This window comes from Hermetia illucens, chromosome 1 (assembly GCF_905115235.1).
Source record: "Hermetia illucens chromosome 1, iHerIll2.2.curated.20191125, whole genome shotgun sequence".
Lineage (NCBI taxonomy): Eukaryota > Metazoa > Arthropoda > Insecta > Diptera > Stratiomyidae > Hermetia > Hermetia illucens.
Window position 1 is genome coordinate 104006440 of NC_051849.1, and position 18149 is coordinate 104024588.

The 18149-nt window shown below is 38.7% G+C and overlaps 1 protein-coding gene across 3 annotated transcripts in view; it reads left to right on the forward strand.

The window, feature by feature from the left end:
* Positions 1–18149, forward strand: part of LOC119646298 (protein prickle-like) — a 453548-nt gene that overhangs the window by 245117 nt on the left and 190282 nt on the right. The window contains exon 1 of one of the 3 annotated variants that reach the window (XM_038046712.1): positions 1055–1957. The exons of the other annotated variants lie outside the window; for them this stretch is intronic. The gene's annotated coding sequence lies outside the window, so the exon portion shown is untranslated. Of the gene's footprint in view, positions 1–1054; positions 1958–18149 lie in introns of those variants that run through there. 3 annotated transcript variants of the gene reach the window in all.

Below are 18149 nucleotides of genomic sequence, written 5' to 3' on the forward strand. Positions count from 1 at the left end.
GATGGACTGCTCCGCCGCTGACGAGATAACCTGCCGTCCTGCGTCTTATGACACACGTAACGCAGATATTTTCAACGTGCCCTTCGCGGAGCTCGAAGTCTATTTTCATTCCCCGATTCCCAGGCTTTGCCGAAATTATAATGCAAAACAGCTTGGTCCTTTTAACTTCCCTACTTTAAGTAATAAAATCCTATGTTTAAGGATAAGTTTTTTACTTTCTCCTCCTCCTCCTGAGGACAATAATTAATTGCAATTCTATCTGTTTGTTGTCCGTTAATTAAATAAATTAGAAGCTAAATCCATATTAAACAATATTGCGAAAAACATTCCAGAATTGCATACATATGTTAATAGTACACATCTATAACTCCAAAGTCAAATTAATACAAATATTAAAAAGTGTTCCTCCGTTTCTTCCCGGCTCTAGCTTTCTGTAATATCTTATCGTAGACAATGTTAACATTATTGACATCCACAGGTCATCTATTCATTTTCTTGAGACACGTGCTTTTAGAAAACATGCTTGAACGCATCTAGGAATGCACCTGTTATAAAAAGTGCTCATGTCTGGTCATTCTTCCTTTAACCTGTTTTGCCACTAATATTTAACACATACAAAGATAATATACTGCAATAGGAGCAGACAATCCTCTAAATGCACAAACACGTGGAAACGAAAGGAATTAGTCAACCGTTTCTTGCTTTGGTCGCACTCGTATGTAGATTAGCAGAATTGACCTTATTTCACACCTTAAATTCCTATTACTGGAGATGGCGGTGAAATGATTTTGTTTGGTCTAAAAGACTATACCAATTTAGATACTTGATCTTTAGAATGATTTCCTAGGACAATAGTTTGACAATTACATACCAGAAACCTCAAAACCACACAACCAACCTCAACTGAAATCAACTATAGCCAACAGTGCCCAACAACCGAACCAAACCACATCGGTCTTCCGTGTATCTTCTCATTCCAAGACATCTCACCTGAGCAATTCTCGCGCAGAGGTAGCCACGCCGCGCTCAAGGTGTCAGTGACAAAGAAAACGTGATCGCGATCGGTTGCACCTGTTTCGTAGTTTCATTGAGTTCCGCAGTCGACATTTAGATGCGACGGGTGCGTTGTGCACGCAACGCGTCCAAGGTTTCTGGAGGAAGAATAGATACAAAGTGTCGGATTTAGTTCCTCCAATAAATCTAAGCGGGTGGATGGTACGGATCCGCCCGGTCTTTTGTGAAAAGATATCCTTTGGAATCCAATCCTGAGGTATCACTCTGGCGCACCCGCTTCCCTCATTGCGCGCCGAAAAGTGTATCATCTAGTAATCGCGCTAATACCTTCCTCGTGTGATCCTGGCGGAAGAGGTGACGAAAAGTGCAGCGTGGCCTAGGCCATGCGCGGAATGTTATTTGGCGGTGTTTAAGTCGCGATCGTCGCGCAATTGGTGCCTTCCTTGTTCCTTGTCTTCCCCCTGGGTGCATGTGTATCGTCTTCTCGCGGATACCTTAGCATACCTACGTGTGCATATTTATCGAGAATAAATGTAAAATTGTCCAAGAAACATATATGCAAATGTGGAAAGGATCGCGCCTGTACCGCCAATGTTATCAGCCGTGTTTATTCGCGATCGGCGGTTTTTTTATTGAAATTGAAATCTTGTGGTTTGTAGCGAGTGGTGCATTGCAGTTCTTGCTCTGCGCAAAATTATCCATCCTATTTAATGATATTTCTTATTTAGTGTAAGATTTGGATACGCAACTGCGAATTCATGTGCGGAGCATAGATTGGAGTGTGGCGCAGGTTATCAGCATGCGTTTAAGTTTAAAAGTGCGACCTTTGCGTTCATTGTGGATAGAACCATCTTTGCGACTGTGTGACTACGATTTTATCAGGTTGGATATACAAGTCGAAACGGATCCGGAGAGCAAAAGTGCAAACGGCGAATTATTCGAAGTATGAATTTTGCATTCCTACATTCTTAAGTGTTTCTGGTCTTTAATCGTTTTTAAAATGCATGGAACGTCGCAATGTTCGTCATCATTGTTTAAGCGCCCAATGTGGGATTCTTCCGATATAGAGAAGATATGGGCTTTTTGGTGCAACACGCTTAATAAATAATCGGTTGGCTTTCGTGAATTGTTGGCTACTAATTGTTATCAGTTATGTTAATTATAATATGTAATCGAAGTCAGGCATTAAGCGTACTGCTAGGTCTTATAATACTTGTCCACCTACATGAGAGACTGACACGTCTTCTTAAGTGCTCATCATTTTCATCTTATCCATCAACGTAAAATTAATAAACGAAGGACAGGATAATCGTATCGTAATCATTTTGTCCAGCTTGTTGATAGTTAAAAACCCAAAACAGGCTAATATTTCCGAAAATGTCGAAAATGATTTTTCATTTCTGATATAAAATATCTGTCCTGTTCCCCAATGAATATTAGCCTGGATTAACATATGAGAAATAAACAAGTCGGGAAACCGGAAGCTGGACGCTTCAAGTACGAAAGGTTTTGTGTATTTCTTAGTACGCAGTACGTAATATATGCATATACTATATTATGTGAGAATATCCACTTTCGGATGATATTGACATTCATAGTCTTGAATTTGCAAAGAATCGACAATTTTAAAGTGTTATAAATTTGCAAGTAATAGTGCGATTTCCACCAAACTTGGTAATATCATGCTATATGTTGAATGATATGAACTTAAGGGGGGTATTGCAGCCTTTTACTAAAAATTATAGTAATATACTATTATTAAATTTATTTGTACAGATATCAGCATGGAAGGTATTTCGGAGCCCAGGCACCATATAGTGCAGCCTCCTGATTTTTTTCAAATTTTTCGGCTTGCTTTTTTCTGCAAACGGCCCCCTGAAAGGAATGATCACTTTCAATCCCTCCCGCTCCCCATCTTTCCAACAAATGTCAAAACTGAGAGCGGCTTCGAAAAGTGCTAACCGAGACTTTTATTTTGGTACCCCACATGACTATATTTGATGAAAAAAAAATTACAACCAATTTTTGCTAAAATGTAGTCTATGTAATTGGACCTTCTTTCGAATTCTGAAACAATTCCCAAAAAGATGATACTTATGCTAAGGGCATATATAGCGACGATTTGATCAGATGTCAACTCAGTGGGTGATGTATATGTCAAACAAGTACTTTATCCAGATCCACCTTTCCTGTAAGCTTACTTACGAAGAGTGCAGCTGGAAAACCAAATGTCATTCCGAAGTAGCTACATACTTCAGCCTACTGAAACCTTCTCAAAGAAGTTTTTATTTGTTATATTTAAGATGAGTTTTTATTTCCTCTATACAAGGTTCATGGTTAATATGAATGTGTATGTATGATTAACATGGGTTGATTATCATGATTTGCCTCAGGTAATCTAAGACTGAGTCGACCGGCATCCGACATCCAGCCTAGGACAAAAATCTTTCCGCCCTTAGTGAGATTCGAGCTGCGATTTTTCATTGTGACAGCTAAGTGACTGACGCTGCCTCATTTCTACTATGGGAGGAGCCCCTTTCATTCATTCATAGATATAAAGTGGGTACGAATTATAATGATCGAAAAGCGCCCCGATCAAGCATAAAATTGGCCAAAGGCCAACTAATAATGGATCGCATAATTTGTGAAGAAGCTTACTCCCAAGCTTTTAATAGAAGGACTCCTCTCTTTTGGCAAAGCAAATAGCAGTGACTGACTGCTTTTTCCAGGGCAAACAGATGCTATGCCAAACTGAAATGTTGAACTCTTGTTTTGTATATATTGAGATACCTATTTTATTACAAAACTGTATAATCTTCAATGGAATAACATTCATTAAATGAATGAATGAATAATATTCATTTTCTCACCAATTAATTAAAATTAAAGTGGCCTTACATTTTGTTCATCAGTTATAAATTGCCGGGTACCCCTACAAGGGTACACGAATATAAAAACACATACATTTCGAGCGAATGCTGATGCTATTCGAATTGAGTACGGAGCAAAATATCTTACAAATGGCCCGTGGTTCTGATCACTGATCTTTGCTGTCTTCTTCAAATTTTCGATGATATTTTGACAAAGATGTGGCTCTATTTCAACAAAGATACTTTGAATCTTGGTTTTCAACTCATGAAATTGATTTGGGTAGAAAATAATTTCAGAAAACCCCGAAGAAAAAAAATTGTCGTTGGTTGATCGGACGATCTTGATAGCCAGTTGAAATCGGAATTTTGAGAGATAATTTAATTTGTATCGGCGTAGCTGCGCACGAGCTCCTGCTGTCAGTCTGAGGTTGTCCAGATTCATACAGTTCACTTGAGGCTACAAACGATCCGTTACCTTGTTTTGTGTGGGTATTGTGCCCATACATGTTAAGGAGGGGCCTCCTCCTTCTCAGCTGAAAAATCTGCAAACATTCGTGATAGTGCGGGTACACGAAATTTGGGCCTCAAAATGTCCTACCCTGATATCTGTACAAATAAAGTATTTTCGAAATTTACTAGAAACATTTCTTAACTTCATCCTAGAGGGACATAATTTTGTAGTAGCATACATCGCTACATAGATCTTGATATTACAAACTTAGTTCAAAATCATACTAATATTAATAAAGTTATACTGCATCATATTATACTGTTTTGTTTTGCACAAAACGGTAATAATCCGAAAGAGCCATGGTTGCGGGGCATTTCCCAATGCATTTCCTTCCATCTATCGTTGGTCAACGACAACGCAATGGTTGAGAGGTAGAGCTTCAGCATCTTAATCTCGGCAGAGAACTGTCGATCGCATTTAATACTGTAACGAAACACATTACAGTTCCTCCCACCGAATCAAACACTACGCCTAGAAAAAAGTAATCAACCCAAAACTGTATCTTCAACCCAGTCTAAATTTCGAATATTTTCTAATTTATCTGAACGTTGCTTTTCACAAATTTTATTGTTTGTGTGACTTGTGGAGAATGCTCACCCCCAGTACCCCTTTTGCTATTGTCAACTTTGTTAACCCCGTTCACAAATCAAATCAAAAACGTATTTAAAGCGAGTTTCGTAAACCATTCATCCTGAAAAACTTTCATCGACATCTTTTTAATTAGCTTTCATGAATTTAGCTATCAAATTACGGGGCTCAATTTCAGGAATATTGTATTACCAAGCAAATAAATTCTACAATTTTATTATAATAACTAGAGGCATGCAATAATTTGAAAATTCCTGTTATATTTTAAAGATGCCACATTCAGGTTAAACCATTTTTAGTCTAAATAGAAATGTTCTAATGATAGTCGCATTTTAAAAGAGCTATGTCACCAACTAGACATGATTTCTATTCATGACGAAATGAAATGATTCTGGTCTCAAAACCAGATATCAGCATTGTTAAGAGATTTTCTAAATAGCTTTTCTTAGCCAGCATTGCACTATTTGTATTCCTGCCGAATCTCTACGGATTGCTCCAAGCGTGCACGTCTACTAATATTTAATGTTAATCGACGACATTGTCTTCTCAAGACGAAAGGGAAAAAACTCTTTAATTTATAGTTGGAATATCGATTGTGATATACGTTGTGCATTGTGATTCTATGTCTATACGTTTTAATACTTTCATATCTTCAGACATGAAAGTGTGACTTCAGCCGGTCGATTTGAATATTTTGTATGGCATTCTTCTTAGACCGTGTCATGCTAGATGATCGCCCTAAATGCGTTGACTAAATTTATGTGTATACATACATATCTATGCAGCTGTTATCAGATGGATTGTTACAGATAAGCTCAAAGTATCTGGGATCATGGAAGAAAGTCAACTAGTGTATTGGAGAAGTTATCTTAAACAAATTGGCTTGGCTAACGAGTCATTAGTCAAAACAAAAAGACCACTAAGCGAGCTACATCCAGTTTCATGTTTTTTCTAAAAAAACTTATTAAATTTTAATTTACATAGAACAACGAGCGCACTCCGTTAAATTAATTTGCATATTAATACTTTAAAACAAATTTTTAGAAAAAAAAACAGCATAAATCTTTTTCCAGTATTTACGTATATAAGAAAAAGGTTCAGATGCTTGTTGCGCTCTTAAAATAAGATAACTTTACCGAAACATGCAAAATAGATGCTTCTGTATCATTCATCCCTCTTACCACTTACATATAATAAATCTTCATATTCAATTAAAGATTGCTCATATGTATATGTATTATTCAAATAGTTCGAATTGAAAAGAGGAATGTACTTAAAGTTTTGCATCAAACAAACATAAATTCAGCTATTTCACAAGAACGTAATACTATGCAAATACCTTATTGATATTCGTTCTTTTAAGAGCCATTAAGAAATAGATGTGCACAAGCTTAACCGCCAAGATGTTTAATATCTATAAAAACTCTCAATGTTTTATGACGGAATGGAAGCCAATTAGAAGATTCAGAAAACGATACGGAGGCCAAATATTGCCATCAAGAATACTCAGCGAGCACGTAAGACGAGTGCTATAAAGGTGTTGGACAACACTATTCACTTTTGACAGAGTTGTGAATTTTTTGTAAGAACAATGCTGGAAGCCCTAGTGCCATCATTCAACCTGCACATCCTTTCTTCGACTAACTCTCTCTTGCAGAGTTCCTTTCCTTTTGTGTTCAGATTCCTTTCATTAGTTTTCGCTATTTTGAGAAGAAAATTTAATACTGCTTTTCTCCGATTCTGTATCATCTGTTGAGATTTCTAATTAAAGCAAACACTATACTCATATATTTTTATAAAATTAATCTATCAACACCTAAAATACGTTCAAAAATAAATGGGGCAAATAAATGAAAATTTTACCATTATATGTTTAATTGTTTGCTGCATAATCGTTAGAATTATTGATTGCCTGACATGTCTAAGGAATTGAATCAATACCTTGTAAGAAAGATGATAACGAAGTGGTAGTTTCAAATAGCAAACAAGTCGGGAAACCGGAAGCTAAACGCTTCAGGTACGAATCGACGATGATATCGACATCATGGGAAGAACCACCCGAGATGTACAAACTGCCTTCATCCAGATCGAGCAGGCGGCGCGAGATCTTGGGCTGCACATCAATGAAGGCAAGATAAAATATATGGTGGCAACTTCAGCACCGAAAACCAACCAACCAACAACATCAAACCGCACTGGTCAAACGGGAAGAATAAAGATAGGAGAATACAACTTTGAGACCGTTGATAATTTCTCTTATCTAGGGTCGAAAATCACACCCGATAACAACTATGACGATGTAACCCGCGCATGGTTGTTGGCAGCCAAAAGAGCCTATTTCAGCTTACAAAAACTGTTCCGCTCGAAACGTCTCAGCATAGGTTCAAAGCTCTTACTGTACAAGACAATGATCTTGCCAGTCCTCATGTATTCCTCGGAGACGGATTCTTAGCAAAAAAAACTGCGAACTCTTGGCCGCGTTCGAGAGAAGAATCCTCAGATGAATTTTTGGACCCCTTCATGAGGATGGACGATTGCGTAGCCTACATAACGACGAAATCTATGAACGATACCATGACCGTCTGGTTGTGGATAAAATCCGGCTGAATAGGTCACGGTGGGCGGGTCACTTAATTCGTATGGATGAAGATGATCCAGCCCGGAAAGTCTATAGGGGCAATATCTATGGTAGAAAAAGAGGACGAGGCAAACATTGCCTGAGATGGAGCGATGGGGTAGGTCAGGACGCCTGACAGCTTTTAGGGACATCGAATTGGTGGAACTCGGCGTAAAACCGATATGTCTGGAGTTCCTTATTAAGGCATTTGTGTGCTCGTTGTCGTCGCAAAGATAATATCTAAAATAATCCTGGAACGCATCAACGATCATCTCTTCATTGATTTCAAGATGGTTTTAGCTGGAGAACGTGCAGGTTTCAATTGACCATTACATCATTCTATACCCACCTTAGCCACTTCGTTCGCTAATGGCAGCTGCTGGCCCCTTCACCTTTACCACATTTCTCTGGATTTGGAAAAAGCGACAAGTAAAAACGGACTAAAAATAAATGTCAACAAAACCAAAGTTCTCAGTCTGGCAGGTTATCGCAATCTTTCTATCAATTGTTATATCTCGGAAACGTCGTTTGGCCGATGATGGTACCGAACTGTATGTCGATGGAACTTCGCGCCTTGTTACTATATGGAGTTGCACCGATCATGAAAAAATTACCATAGAGGCGTTTTCGATGTTGACGTCACGTAATTCGCGCTAACGGAAATTCACTTCGTTTCGAGAATGATGGAAATTCACTTGCCAAGATTGGTCTGAATATCGAGGTTGATGGTAAGCGGCCAAAAGGCCGGCTGAAACAACGGTGGCTTGATACGCTGGATGGGAATTTCAAAGCTTCCCGATTGCATCCAGCTCAGGCTTTTGATAGAACCAAATGGCGAAACCGATCACGAGGGGCGACCCTACTTGTGAACAGGACAAAAAGTGAAGAAAAAGAAGAAGACTGGTCTATGCTAATGCTCTTGATGTTATTATATAAAGGAGGAGTGTAAGCTTCCCGGCAAGCCCTGGGTGAGCTGAAGACCCTTGGTTGACGCGCTATGCCATTCGTCGCCCACTCCCAGTTTTCCAAGGTATAGCAAAATAAAAACGCAGCAAAACTTATGAAGTCTGGAAGACTGTTTGAAAGAACAGTGTTTCATTGTGTAAATATTCCTGCCTGGACTGTCGAAAGGTTTACGATAATCTATGAACTCTTACGTGGTGCGATACGTGGTGCCGAAATATATAATTCTCTTTAATCATTCACAAATTACCTTTTACTTCACTGGCTTTACTCTGGTATGCGTTCCACTCTCGCACCTGTTCGTAGCCTCTCAATTAACTCTTCATTTGCGGCTATTGGATGGACGGGCACGTATTCAAAAATCAATCTTGGCCTATGTGTGATAGTTAAATCTTTGTAACTGAGAAATCACTCTTTATCTAAAGCGTGGATAAAGTTACAGTAGCAAGAGAAATTTAGAATTTACTGGTGACTAGTGTCCAAGTTTTTATTCATTATAGCCTACACATGTACATATACTTTTTTTACAAAAACATGCCGTCGTTTCTAACTAAGTTCCATTCAATGTTCAATTATGTTACAACTTGATAAAGTTACTATTATTGAAACTAAAATATCGCCACGATCACTAGAGTATTCACAATAATATCACGTACAGGGCGAATTTTGTTAGCTGAGTTGCATATAGAATGTACATTACATATTCACATATTCGTAACCAGCAAAGATAGTAACTATAGATAGTAAAGTGACGTATGGTTCAACAATAATAAAATCAAGAAGCAGATAGAGAAATAGAGTGAAGATGGCCTACCCTTTACAATCAAAAGAAAACACGTAAGTGTTCATAAAAAAGTCACAAAAATATCTTGTCTATGAGTTTATCCTTGATAATATCAATAAATACCTTCGGTGTTGACAGCTCTCTCAGCAACCATAAATCCGAAAAATTTTGAAAAAAAGAGTAATACATTGATACTTAGGCATTTTCACCTACTATGTATCACTTTCTTGGATACTACCAATATTGGACTTTATTTTGAAGTTAAAGTAAGGGGTACCCTTTCAGTATAAATCAGTTCATTCTGTTTATTCACAAGAAATTTCCTTCGACGATTCTATACCAAGTGCCCACAACCTTTCCAGAATCCATTTTGCAACATGTGGCCGAATATTGTCATGTCTGTTAACCCATTCTAAGTTAGTTTCCTAGTTGCAGCTCATGATTCATCATCCTACTAGATGCACCGCGAAGCATTATATTACATTGACATGATTGGCTAGAATGAACCCATGATTTCATATGTTCAAGCAAAGTTTAGTCGAAACCCGTTTTGAAATTCAGATCTCCCGTCACCATCACATTCCAAAAGTGCCAACAATCCTTAAGAAGGCTCTCCAAAACTCCGTGTTGGTAGTCATAGAAAGAAATTCTTCTCTTCCTTATGGAATGCCTCGATTTTTGTGTAAGGGATTAAGAGCAGGATAACTGGGACACCATAGACACAAATAGAGAAGAGCGTTCTTCACTGTCCCATAATTTCTACTTACTATACTTCGCTCAGACCCATAATGTTTTAGAGATATCCCCGCATTTTTCCCTCAAGCAAGCATTTTGGGTAACAAGTTTGCGTCTCTTACCAGGTGGGCTGTTTATTAGCTAACACACAGATGGCACTGCTAGTATGATATGATATTTAGTTAACCCAAAAGACATCTGTACAAATCTGATAGCTGTCGGACTATTACTTTATGAGAGAGAATTTTGAGTGAAGCAACCTTTGTTGGTTTGGAAAAATAGATAACATGGAATTTCGTGTGACGTTGACGAAAAAAATCTTGTTGTGGTTTGAAGTTTGAACGTGGCAAAATGAGCACCGAGGACGATGCTCGGAGTGGACGCTAGATAGAGGCCGTTACCGACTAAAACAGCTGTCGCTCTATCTCAAGCAGGGTCTGCCTAGTCTTGTTTTTCTACCATAGATATTACCCTTTTAGACTTTCCGGGCTGGATCATCCTCATCCATACGGATTAAGTGCCCCGCCCACTGCAACTTGTTGAGCCGGATTTTATCCACAACCGGACGGTCATGGTATCGCTCATAGATTTCGTCGTTATGTAGGCTACGGAATCGTCCATCCTCATGAAGGGGGCCAAAAATTCATCTGAGATTCTTCTCTCGAACGCGGCCAAGAGTTCGCGGTTTTTTTTGCTAAGAATCCAAGTCTCCGAGGAATACTCGTACATGAGGACTGTCAAGATCATTGTCTTGTACAGTAAGAGCTTTGACCCTATAGTGAGACGTTTCGAGCGAAAAAAATTTTGTAAGCTGAAATAGGCTGTGTTGGCTGACAACAACCGTGCGCGGATTTCATCATCATAGCTATTATCGGGTGTGATTTTCGACCCTAGATAAGAGAAATTATCAACGGTCTCATAGTTGTATTCTCCTATCTTTATTCTTACCGCTTGACCAGTGCGGTTTGATGTTGGTTGGTTGGTATTCGGTGCTGACGTTGCCACCATATATTTTGTCTTGCCTTCATCGATGGGCAGCCCAAGATCTCGCGCCGCCTGCTCGATCTAGATGAAGGTAGTTTGTATGTCTCGTTTCGTTCTTCCCATGGTCGATATCGTCAGCATAGGTCAATAGTCGGGTGGGCTTAAACAAGATCGTACCCCTGGCATTTACCTCAGCATCACGGATCACTTTCTCGAGGTACAGGTTAAAGAGGACGCATGGTAGGGCATCCCCTTGTCGTAGACCTTTGTTGATTTCGAATGGTCTTGAAAGTGATCCAGCCGCTTTTATCTGACCTCGTACATTGGCCAAGGTCAGCCTAGTCAGTCTTATCAATTTCTTTGGGATACCGAATTCTCTCATGGCTGTGTATAATTTTACCCTGGCTATGCTATCATAGGCGGCTTTAAAGTCAATGAAAAGATGGTGCACCTGATGTCCATATTCCAACAGTTGCCGCAGAGAGAATATCTGATCTGTTGCTGATTTGCCTGGAGTGAAGTCTCTTTGGGATGGGCCAATGATGTTCTGGGCGTATGAGGCTGTCCGGCAGGGATGCAGGGCAGCATCCCTGCTAGTAAATATCCTGCTTTTCTGCATCCCCGGAGTGCACTTAGCCAATACGTCATTCACCGCCCCTCCCCTGGTTTTCAATAAAACCTTAAAAAGATTTAAGCACCGTATATTTTATGCAGCTGGGTCATTTTCAGTTCTTCTTCTGGATAAATACAAGCAATCTCCATCCAATGCTTGCAACTGTATTATCTCTTGACCAATTTCAAGTAACAAGGGGCCCTCCTACAAAAAGCGCAACTTATTGCCTTAATGTGAGATACACTCCTACATATGCCGTGATTGTCAGCTCAATCTATCTACAACTGGTGATATTCGTAAAAGCGTCACTAGACATTGAGCCTAACCAAATGATTCAGACTGACAGCGTTCCACAAAGTGAGCTTTTTACGATTTTGAAACGATTTTATCCCTGCATTGAATATAAATGGAGTTAACACTCCCTGGAAACTCATTTTCAAAAATATTTCATAAAGTGGTTTTTCAAACCGACAAAGTGCACAGATAACATCTGGGTTACTTTTGTAATTGTTGATGAATAACAGAAATGCGCCCAAGAAGGGTTGATTCTCAAAATGGGTAAACAACGACTTTACTTTTTCCAATAACCAAATCACAAACGATAAATGCAGTCAACAAAGCGGTCAACCGGAACCCTTGGGGTCACAAAGCTTTGTAAGCGGTGCTTCAGCTTTGGAAGATGTCCAAATTAATGTCCGTGAGAAGAAATGCCTCTTTGATAATTTTCTTGTCGAGAGAACGCTGGCCAAGTGGCAAATTTGTAAGACTGCCAACCGAAGTCTTTTCTTCGGTCACTGTTACCCGAGTAGCCCACTATAAAGAACTTAATGACAAACTGGATACTCCGGACAGCGAGGGAGATCACGTAAAAATCAAATAATTGTGTTGGATTAACGAACAGAACGGTAATTTGCTTAGCGATCAACGAGAGATCAATGATGGGCAGATGGCACAATATTCAAACAGATTCCATTGGAAAATTTATTTCATCAACCACTTCAACAAACACTGCTCACATTTGCAACAATTCCACCTGTCAGTCCGACAGAAATGAAAGACCCAATCAAACGAATGAAAAGAAGCAAAACAACAAGATCTGAGAGTATTTCAGTTGAGCTCTGGACCCAAAACTGTGCCCCAGTGAGTTCTCTAATCGCGTTATTGAAGGGACGAAAATGTAATGTTCAAATTACCATCCGATATCTATGAACATTTTTAAGAGTATTCGTATTCTAATTTTCTTGAACCAATAAACCATATATGCAATACACGCTGTGTTACTCATGGATAAAGTCCTTGAGAAGCGTTGTCCTCCCTATATTGCATTTCTCAATCTAGAGTAGGTGTTAACCCGTGTGCCACACAAACTAATTTGGTATGCATTCCAACAACACGTAATATCTGAGAAACTCGTGTGCAGTTTATGTCCCCATTGGTATTCATCAAGGAAGCGCCCTCTTGCCATGGACGATGTCACGCCCGGCATCCAATACCCAGCGCCCTATACAATTCCCTGTGCGGATAATATAAATATGTATTCTGGCGACCCACACAAACCTCAAGCAACTTGGTAAAAGCAGAATTATCACGCTATCCAACACAGTCTTCTACTGAATCTGAATAAAACCGAGTTTTTGTGATCGACCTCTGTCCAACTGGCACTTTCATTGACATGGGCAACAACCTGTCAAGAGCTGCGTGATTTAGGTATGTCGAATCAATTCATTCAGCCAAAGATAAAATACCCTATGAAATTGATTAAGATACTGGCGCAACTTGGATGAATCGCCGGTTCATATCAGGTGTTCAGTGATCGATGAATATCTCAAATCCAAAATCTATTGCAGTTACGGCCGTTCTGTTGCCATCTGCAGTTCCAAATGCTGGCCCGCTACGAAGGACAATGAATGGCGCTTCGCGATAATGGAAACGGCAGACGCTGCATTTGATTAGTGGTATAACACGATATGGGGTTTACCTTATAGTAGAAAGATACATCTTTGTTGGCAAGGCAGGGCCATATAACCCGCACGAGAATTCATTAACAAAAATTAGCCAAAGTCCGACTGAAACAGCAACGATTTGATACGCTAGACGCTGATTTGAGAACATCTGGGCTAAAACTAGACCAAGCCTGTGACCGACAAAAGTAGTTATTGGACCGCGTAAAGGCCACAGAAAAAAACAAAAAAAATCGGGCATATCTAGGAGAGAATTGCCAGAATCAGGGATAAAAGTGAAGGCGGTTAGTGCTAAAAAAGATACTAGAAATTATTTTGCCATAGTACCGGGAAGAAAAGTGAAGTTGTTCTACAAAAGTTATAAACTAAAATACCGTAAACTACTAGTTTCTGTTGTTCACTAAAAGGACCCTATGAAGTTGGCGGCATGACTGATATAATTAAGTGTCCGCCTTCCTATCTCGTGACCCGAGTTCGAATCTTTCTTACGATCATGAACATTGTGGTTGTTTTTATGCTTATGGCGTGCACGTAATTAATTGTTATGATATCGAAACTGAATCATACTCTCATCGACAATCAATTAGAAAATAAAAACATTAAGAATGAATAAAGCCTATACGAGTGTCCTATTACCCACGAAGAAGTGAATACGAGCAGGAGGCAGACGTACAACTTCGAACTCTTCAAATGGAGAACTTCTAGAACCTGTAACGGATACTATGTTGCAACTTGAAAACGGAGAGATTGGGCCATCGCCAGAAAGGAAGTCAAACTTTTCGACAACAAAATGTGTTAATTTCTTCCATCGTTCGAATGCACACAAATATACGGCTTAAATGAAAGTTTCATTTCTAGAATGATCTATAGATGTTAACAATAAATACAAACGAAGCTTCAATTGAAATCCCAGCTTGAAGCAATTGTAGCACCATCACGAAGCGCAGCAGGCACTGTATCACCCAATTGTGTAAGAAAACCCGAAACAACGTGACAAACTGTTTACAAATGCAAACGACAATGATCCGCTAATCGATTGAAATATGTTAAAATGTTAATTTCAGTTCTCAATGAAAGCATTCCACACAAAGAATTTATTCAAATGAAACAAAACGCAAATTAATATACAACGAACTTTCTTTGGGGTTTCTTTTGCCTCTTTTGTGTCTAATGCTAACCATCTTTAAGGCAAATCGCGGCAGTACATTGACATTTATAGCTGAATTTATAACTTAATAAAGATATATACGTGTATGCACATATCTCTGCTTACATATTTATATAGAAGGCGCAACTGGGAAGCAAATATCTTCACGAATATTTAACTGAAGGCTAAACTGTTATAGCTTTAGGTAGAAGACATTCCGACCCACGTATCTAAATAACAATCAGAGTAAATCGAAATCATTCTGGAATTATGAAAATTTCCCTCGTTGTCTTAAATGAAATATGAAAACAATAATTAAGTTATCAAGGAACTTTACACATGTTAATTTCGACCCAAGATATTAATTAGCATTAAGCGGTTTTTCGGTTCTCGAGATTACGACGATCTAAATTGTTGCTGGGATTCACTGAATAGAAAAGTGTCTGATTAGATCTTGAATTCGTTAGCTAGCCTGGGACAAACGATGAGGTAGAAGCGAATCATTTGCTCGGTTGCTTCGTAATCGCATTTAAATATCTTAAAATATCTGAATACAAACCTACTCTCATACGTATGCAAAATAAGATGCGTACGGACAGATTTTTAACAGACCGAGCAGATTCACTTATCATAATGAAAAATCGTTATTCACTGTCATAAGTGTGTTCAGGGGTAAACTCGATTTACATATAGTTTGTCTTGAAATGAGAAAGATCAATTAGCGTTGATAGTAAATGAAGTGAGTCTTCTTCGGCCTATCAGAGCCGATCGCGAATCTGCGCTGGAGACTGGGTTGCATTAAAAGGCAAGTGTAAGAAATGAAACTGCAGAAAACAACTGGAAAAATATAATATTTTAGAATTAAATTTTAATCCGTTGACAGCGACAACGCGATATCTGATAATGGTACATACTTCATGGTAAAAGCCAAGGACGTATCCGATAAGCCTTTGAAAGCTTCCATGATTGATCACTTTCTGCATCTGGACTGTAGGGGATAATCAATCAAAAAACAAAAGTAAGAGATTGACATTGAGGACAATTTTGTGATTTTTCACTTCTCCTCTATTTCTCTCAAGGCCGAGAAACCCGAACCCAGAAATTTGCCCGACGTAGCATATTTCGTCCATTGAGCTACATACTTTTATGCATCCACAGACAAACATTTATAGACTATGATTGTAATTTGAAACACTGGCAACTTATGCCTGTGCAGCAAATACAGAATGTTTGCGAACTACATGGTTACTGTTATATCTCCTTGTTATTCCATTTTAAATTGTTGGGTGTCTGATTATCCATCATGTGAATAGGGTGTCACTTCTCTGGAATAATTCTGTAAAGCTTCATTGCATTCAAATATTGCAGCTTACCAAGCAAGTTAAAGTGTGCTTAATTCCCAGTTTTTAAAACTTAAATTTACGATAATTAAGGGTTCTATGCACTTACTTTACTTTGAGGTAAAAGCCGGAAGCAGAAGGGATCTGTTTCCAGAAATAACTAGTACATTTACAAAGGAACACCACCAAACAAGAACTATACGACTAATCATTCTACCAGTTACTGTAGAATCCGATTGATGGCAAAGTCAATATTGGTTATCCTTTAGATGATTGCCCATTACCAATGTAATGATCTTGAGTGTTGGAGATGGGCAAACGACCATCCCTGATGGTATGGTAGTCCTTCTAATTCACCGATTTCTCAGGCCTAAAATACATGCGAAGTAATTTTGTGAAAACGAAATAACTATGCTTCCATGGGTAGATATACTTCCTACTTCACAGAGTGCTTGTTCCTTTGTAATACAACCTAAAATTCTCTGAGGAGATTGGAATGCAGTTGTGGATCTTATGCTAACATATAGACAAAACCAGATCCTTCTGCAAAATGTAAAAGAATAGCTTCTCCAGCTGTAAAAGGGAATATTCAACAGAGTGGAGAAGGTTACTTCATATATTTAACGCCCCAAGGGCTTATTATGTGTATCACCTGGAATACGAGCCAGTTGATTCGTGTTAAAACTTGCCGCCTCATAAGATACGACCCGAGTCCCGTATCCACCAGTCTGCGTATGACTGCATACATCCGCCGTACTTGGTGTTCGTTCTTGCTTTTCAATGTCAAAAGTCACAGATTGGGTTTTACCCTCACAAGTTATTAGGCGCAATAGCTAAATTTAGCTCAATTCCTCCTAAAATAAATTACTTGGAAGTTCAAAACTAGATAAGGATCAGAGTGAAATTATGCGGTGTTTCCAACGATTAATTAATTAAAATAATAAAGACTTGTTGTTTCTTTTTCGTTGGTGTGGGTATTTATTCTTGCAAATACCGATATTTCGGGAACCACTTGTTCCCTTCATCAGTGCAAACAAGTTCAACTTGTTCCCAACAAACAAACAAGTTCAACTTGTTGCACTGATGAAGGGAACAAGTGGTTCCCGAAATATCGGTATTTGCAAGAATAAATACCCACACCAACGAAAAAGAAACAACAAGTCTTTATTATTTTAATTAGATAAGGATGAAACATAGTCGACGAAAAGTCTGGACTTTTATCATATCAATAAATTAATAAATATTTAGCTAAGATGCGGAGAAGTGATTACAAAATTTATTTCAAATGCCAAAAGAAAAGTTGTGAGTTGCAAATGCACAAAGACTTCGTTTAGCGGGGTCTTCCTCTTTGTTTGTTCCTATACTGATGCCACTTTTAATTTCGCTATGTTTGGAGGAGGGAAATAAACAAACCTTGTTAACTTTTATAAACTTAGTATAAGGGTAGAAATACTATAAAAGACAGAAAAGGGCAGCTTATTCAAGTTTGGGGATGTCAGGAACGGAGAGTAGGAGGCCTGCTTTTTTACCCGAATTCGTAGCGGTTTAAACGCTGATTCATTTCGCCTTTGTAGTCGCATCAATCGCATTTTCAGAATAGTTCAGCTAAGAGATAAAGATTTATTTTAATATTTTGGAGACCTACATACGTAGTAATTGCCATTGCGCACATTAGACTGAATGAATGAAATGAATTCAAAACAAGTAAAATTTCACACGATTAATGGCAGGGAGAGAAGTATACGAGTCTTACCTACGTTCCCGTAATAAGTATACGGTCCCGGCGTCCGCCTCGCATATAAGACACTTCTACCCCAGCGCATCGACACCTTATAACAAACTACCAGCAAGTTCAACACGGGTCCTGTTTGATCTTCTGCATAACTGAATTCTTCTTATGACCTTCATTTTCTTCTCAATTTAAGTAGATCATTAGATATCAAACAAGAGCGTGCTCCCCATAAATCGAGCCTCGTTAACGTTGGAGGCCTGAAAGGAAGTATCACACTTTCACGCCACCAT